Source organism: Palaemon carinicauda, chromosome 10 (assembly GCF_036898095.1).
Source record: "Palaemon carinicauda isolate YSFRI2023 chromosome 10, ASM3689809v2, whole genome shotgun sequence".
In the NCBI taxonomy this organism is placed as follows: Eukaryota; Metazoa; Arthropoda; class Malacostraca; order Decapoda; family Palaemonidae; genus Palaemon; species Palaemon carinicauda.
The window spans coordinates 9,396,175-9,402,138 of record NC_090734.1 but is presented as its reverse complement, the minus strand read 5'-3'; the positions used below and the strand labels follow the sequence as shown (position 1 = coordinate 9,402,138).

The following is a 5,964-nucleotide window of genomic DNA, read 5'->3' as shown; positions in this document are numbered from 1 at the left end:
GAAAACAAATGGTTACAAATTTTTAAAAAAGAAGTGCAGAAAGGTTCGTAAAAGATAAAAAGCCCGTTACAGTCTTAGCGAATATTATCAGTATTTCACGATGGGTTGCTTACATCTTTTAACAATTCCTTAACAATAGTTACATTGATTCTTACAATATAATTTAAAAACTGATCCAATTTAAAATTACATTGATATATATTAAAATTATTAAAATTCTGAATTAAAACTGCTGCAATCAGTTTCCGTCTATATGTATCAGGCATTGATATGAATTTGTCCATATTCTTAAAATCTATTGGATGATTATCCCGTGTCATGTGTTTAAAAACAGCGATATTTTCATCTCATCTTCTAATGGAATCTCTATTACTCTTTTTCTTCTTTCAAAATCTACTGATTCTCCTACGTATACCGTATCACATGAACCACATGGTAGTTTATATATACATGCTTGTTTGGCAGCCTTTCCTTTTCCTGATTTTGTCAACACCTTCTTAATATTTAATTATATTTATATACCCCAACTAATTTACAATTTTTTAGACAGCTGTCAAGTAATTTGTTGTCTTGGCCTGTTTGAGGAATGATAAGAAGACATTCATCAACTTTTAGAAATGGTTCTTTTTCTTTTGCAACACAATGTCTTCCTTGCTTTTAGGTGTGTCTTTTCGATAAACACAGAATCAAAGCAATGATTTTTGAAAACCCTTTTAAGATGATTTATTTCATATGCAAGAAATTCACGGTCACAAACTTTTTATGCCCTTAAAAATAAGTCAGAAATAACCCCTAATTTTGTAGTTCTTGTATGGTTTGAAAATGCATGTATATAAAAATCTGAATGAGTTTCTTTCCTGTAAACCTTGAATTCAAGACAGCCAACTTCCGGACGGATTACCAGTTTGTACAAGAAGAGTAATTCATTATTATTTTCTATTTCAGCTTTAAATTTAATTGAAGGATGGAGATTGTTTAAAGACTCTAAAAATTTATCAATATTAAGAGAAGATGGAACAACAGCAAAAATATCATCAACATATCTCACCCATATAATGTCAAAATCTAAAATGTCAGGTAAAAGTTCTGTTTCAAAAAAACTATATTTGCTAAAACAGGAGACAGAGGGGAACCCATGGAAAGACCATATATTTGAGAGAAAAACTGACTGTTACAAGTAAAATAAGACTCAGAAACACACAATTCTATCAACTTTATAAAAATATCATTAGGTACAGGTATACTTAAATCTAATGTATCAATTTTGTTACTCAGGTACTGAAGACATTGTTGAACTGGGACTTTGGTAAAAAAGGATTCAACATCAAAACTGACTAGGTTTTTGTTGTGAAGATCAATATTTCTAATTCTATCAACAAAATTACAAGTATCTTTTAAATGAGAATATGATATGGTGCCAAGACATGGGGAAAGTAATTTTGCTATCCACTTATATATATTGTACGTTACACAATTACGGGTTGAAGTAATTGGCCTCATAGGTACTCCTTCCTTGTGAATCTTTGGCAATCCATATATGTGGGAAAGAGATGGTAAATAAGCCTGAAATTTTTTGCACAACTCGGGATAATCTTTCTGGAGGAGAGATTTTAACATCTTATTGTACGTTGCCTGCCATCGTTTAAGTGTATCCGTTGTTAGTACAATATATATTTAATCAGATGGTCCTATCAGGTTTAACTTATGTATTAAAAACTTGGAACCTTACTAAAGCCTTAGGACATAAGTCTGTTAAAACTCAAGGGTTATGGAAACAAATAATGAGGAGAATAACAATGAGGGACAAAGAAAGAGTAACATTGATACGAAAACTAAAGTAGAGGATATTTGACAAGCATGTAAGAAAAACAAATGGACATTGGAAGGGCATATAATGAGAATGCCAGACAATAAATGGACACTAAGAATAACAGATTAAGTCTCTAGACATTGTAAGAAAAGCATTGGAATGAAGAAAAGACGATGGATTGACAAACTAAGAAAGTTTGCGGGTGTGGACTGGCAAAGAAAGACCATAAACAGACGAAAGTGGAAGGATATGTCAGAGGCTTCTGTTCTTCATTGGACTAGTAATAGCTAATGATGATGATGTGGATGATGAAAAATTTCAAAGAAGATTATGGATCTTAAGATTCTGAGATTTAGCAAGATAATGAGTTTCGTCACCTTACATGATTAGTTAATGTGTGTATGTCTGCATATATATATATATATATATATATATATATGATGTCTCATTAAGCAATAAATGAAGCAGAATCTGATAATGAACCTTGAAGAGCATCATCTAAAGCCTTCTCTCATCAAGGGATGTTGGCATCCTTGTGAAATCCCTCGCAAACACTCTCAGTCTTTTTCCCTTTCTCAGTTCTTGATGCCGTTTTCGTCAGAGGCCAGTTTTGCAATTTATTATAATATCCACGTACTCAAAGACCCCTCCCCCTCTCATAACCCCCTTCCCAGTATCCCAAACCCTCTCACCTTCCCCATTCTCAAAACCATCAATCAATTTTGAGAACGATTTGTTTATGCTTAAAACTATAACTTCTGGACAGGAATCCGTAATAACATTCTTCTAGCTCTACTTCAAAGAGCCTCCCCCACGAAAACACTATAGTGCTCCCAAACGAAAGTGGCAGTCGCATGACAGTTCTTCTTAATATTTCGTATAGATTTCAAATAATTTCTTACCTTCACGACCTCTCGATGAGGATACAAGAAAACAATTTGCCCAGCTTGACATTTGCGGATTAACTGATTTAGCGTGTCGGGCTAATCCTGTTCTTCTCTGAGAATGGGTGACCTCTGAATCTTAATCTTTCTATTCTTTCTGGATTTTTTCTACCTTAAGTGTTTTTTAGTACACTGGAATTTTTTGTAATCCTTTTAAACACAGACAAACACACACATACATGTATATATATATATATATATATATATATGTATATATATATATTTATGTATATGTATGTATGTACGTATGAATGCTAGCTGTTATGTACCGGCTCCTACGTAGCACTTGTTTCTCTTATATGTACCATTGTTGGGCTGCTATGTACTAGCTCTTATGTACCACTACTTTGGCTTGTATGAACCAAACAAGGCTGTTATGTACCAGATACTAAGATACAATGTTTGTTGTCATATTTCATCCAAACAACACAACCATAAACACAAAACCATACAATAATAATAAACATATTAAAATTCCATACAATAATTAAAAGCTGTCAAGCAATAGAATTCAGCATACTACATTGTTGATACATTCTTATTCATCTACATGATCCATCAGTTCGGCACATTGATTTAGAAAGTCTGATGTTGATATGAATTTGTTCTCATACTTCATCCAGAGGTCATCAAGGGCAATTTTGACCGCATGCTTCCTTTGGTATCTGTGCATTTTCTTTTGTTCAATTAGTTTTACAATGATGGGAATTCTACTGGCTTCATCATGGAGAATACTGATTAAGAAGTACATGTTAATTGAATTGATTTTTGCTACTCTGGTAATCGCATGGTGCCACCCTTCTACATCGTTGTTAGCCCAAACAGGGCGTTTATAACAGCTCCAAGAATGTGGAGGATGCATCTCATTCCTGATCCATATTTTATTATAGTAAGTAATGAGATCTTTTAATCGATGACCAGGAAGTGGCTGGCTAGTGATATGAAAAGCTGGCTCAATATGTGATGGAGGTAAGATAGGCAGCGCCATTAACTGCTGAATGAATTGTCTTACAGCGAGTTGATTAATATAGGCATTTTGTAGACCTAGTGTTTTTACTCTTCGGTACACTGCTTTGGCCCAGTGAAACCAGCAGCCATGAATGGAAGCCTCGGGAAGGCACACTCGCACTGCCAACCATAGTACTTTCTCAAAGTCCACAACAACCTCACAAACTGATGTTGGTGTTAACTCAGTGATTTTTCTTAGGACAGCTACGTAGTCCTTTTTCTTTCTTCTTGACATTAGGACAAAGCACAATGGAACCTGTTTCAAAATTTCATCCTGCTTTATAAAACTGTGGACACTTAAAAGTTGAACAAAAGGGGTACGAACAAGTTTAAAAGGGCAGTCCACGTACCAAGTTTTAGACTTGGACATGTGTTGCAACTGAATAGACGTTGCAAATATGAGTTGCCGTTGCCATCTTTCAAATAGATCAGCTTGAAGAAAGTCCTAGGAACATGATCTCTGTTTAATTCAAAACTGGTATCTTCAGGGTGTTTTGGACGTTGTCCTTCTCTGGGGCGATTGGTGCATCTGACTAGAGAGTTTATATTTGGTAAGGGAACATATGAATTTTCACAGCTTGAGAGTGCTTTCTTTACTATTTCCCCAGATGATGGAAGTGGGCATTCCAAAGCTCGTGTTAATGCTTTGAGTTCAGCACCAGGATCCCCAGGATGTGTGTCTTGGTGGTTTCCACTTTTGAAGTTCATTATTCCTACTTGCTGTACGTAAAACCCAATGAATCGGCGAGGAGAGAGCTGCCCTTTCTTGTTCCACCGGAAACAGTTTTGTAGGTCACAGGAGTGTCAGCAAGGATAGTTGTCGGTAACGCTTCATCAACTAATTAAGTTTCAGCAACTGGCGTGATGTTATCAATAGGAAGAATGATATTGAAGTCATTGGGTGTGTTGTTGATTGTTGCAGGCTGCTGTTCAACTGGGAAGGCATGAGAAGGATCATCGGCATCGGCACCTGAAACCACGTGAATGTAAAATGGTGTATTCAAAGTGCTATATCTCGCAGAATATGTTGACGCATTCAAATGAAAGTGAGGGCGCCCCCCCCCCCTCCCCCCCCTCCCCCCGCACACACACACACCCAAGCCAGCTATATGGTCTTATCAACGGGCTTAGGAAAACATAAAGATGATTATAAAAAAGATAGTAGGAAAACAAAAAGATAATTATAATTGTACCTGAAACTTCCATCCAGTCAGGACAGTCTGGGCAACACCACATGAAAACTTGACCAGCTTTAAATCATCTGTTTATATTCTGATACTCAGATTGTGATATTTCTGTTCCACATAAGCAGTGGCGCTACTTGTTGCATCCATCACAGATAAGGGCTTCCTGTCTAGGGCGAACAGACAATCCACACCCTGAGCAAAGGGAAACCGCTGATGCCATGGTGGTATAAAAAGGATGACTGAGAGTGCACGTCCACTAGAGTTAGGAAGTAAATGCTGAGCAGATCCACTAGTCTCGAAGGAGCCATGGTGGGGCTTCGAACTTTGTGCCTCTGTCCACTCTATCTGGCATAGAGTTCAGTAACTGTTCACCTCCAGCCATCAACAAGCTAGTTGAGCCACTGCTCAGCTAGCTTGTTGTATTTTTTCTATGTTATTAGATAGTTAGGTAGATTCAGAGTCCTCCACCGTTCTAGGTATAACTTTATAATGATTTATATTAACTTTGTAAAGTTTGATATTACAATTTACATAAGGTACTTATGTGTTAATACTATTTGAGGTACATAGCAGACATGCATGGTACCATAGCAGCCAGATACATAGCAGCCATGCATGGTATATAGCAGCCTTGACGGTACATAGCAGCCAGGGATGGTACATAGAAGCCGGTGGTACATAACAGCCAACGGTACATAGATGCCTGTTCCAGTACATATATATATATATATATATGTGTGTGTGTATATATATATATATATATATCCACACACACACACACACACACACATATATATATATATATATAAATATATATATATATATATATGTATGCATATGTATATATGTACACACACACACACACACACATATATATATATATATATATATTTATATATATATATATATATATATATAACATATATATATATATATTATTATTATTATTATTATTATTACTATCCAAGCTACAACCCTAGTTGGAAAAGCAAGATGCTATAAGCCCAGGGGCTCA

General features: G+C 35.8%; 1 pseudogene; it reads right to left on the bottom strand.

Moving 5' to 3' along the window:
- Positions 1-3,292: 3,292 nt before the first annotated feature.
- On the bottom strand, positions 3,293-5,169 carry LOC137647843 (uncharacterized; annotated as a pseudogene).
- Positions 5,170-5,964: the final 795 nt, after the last annotated feature.